We start from the raw sequence: 401 nt of genomic DNA, 5'->3' as shown, positions 1-401 counted from the left end.
CTTATACCCATATAATTTCATGAATAATTCTTTTCAATATTACCTACGAATATATATACGATGTTATAATATATCTATAAATTACAAATATATACCATGTATCAAATTCCTTTTCCCAACTTTCTTTATCATATCGATTTTTCACCTTATTATACATAATTATCCATTTACATATATATTATCATATATTATACATATTCCCAAAAAATTATATGCTATTATAATATATACAACAATAAACAAATACAAACATATAATATATTCAATATATACATATTTATTAATATATAATACAAAACATATTATATCAATATATAACATATATATTGTCTATGTTACATATATTTTTATTACATATATATACATGTTTTTATTTTACAAAAGACATTAATATTACTTTT

The sequence above is a fragment of the Penaeus monodon genome, chromosome 21 (genome assembly GCF_015228065.2).
Source record: "Penaeus monodon isolate SGIC_2016 chromosome 21, NSTDA_Pmon_1, whole genome shotgun sequence".
NCBI classification, from domain to species: domain Eukaryota; kingdom Metazoa; phylum Arthropoda; class Malacostraca; order Decapoda; family Penaeidae; genus Penaeus; species Penaeus monodon.
Note: the sequence above shows the minus strand (reverse complement) of the source record.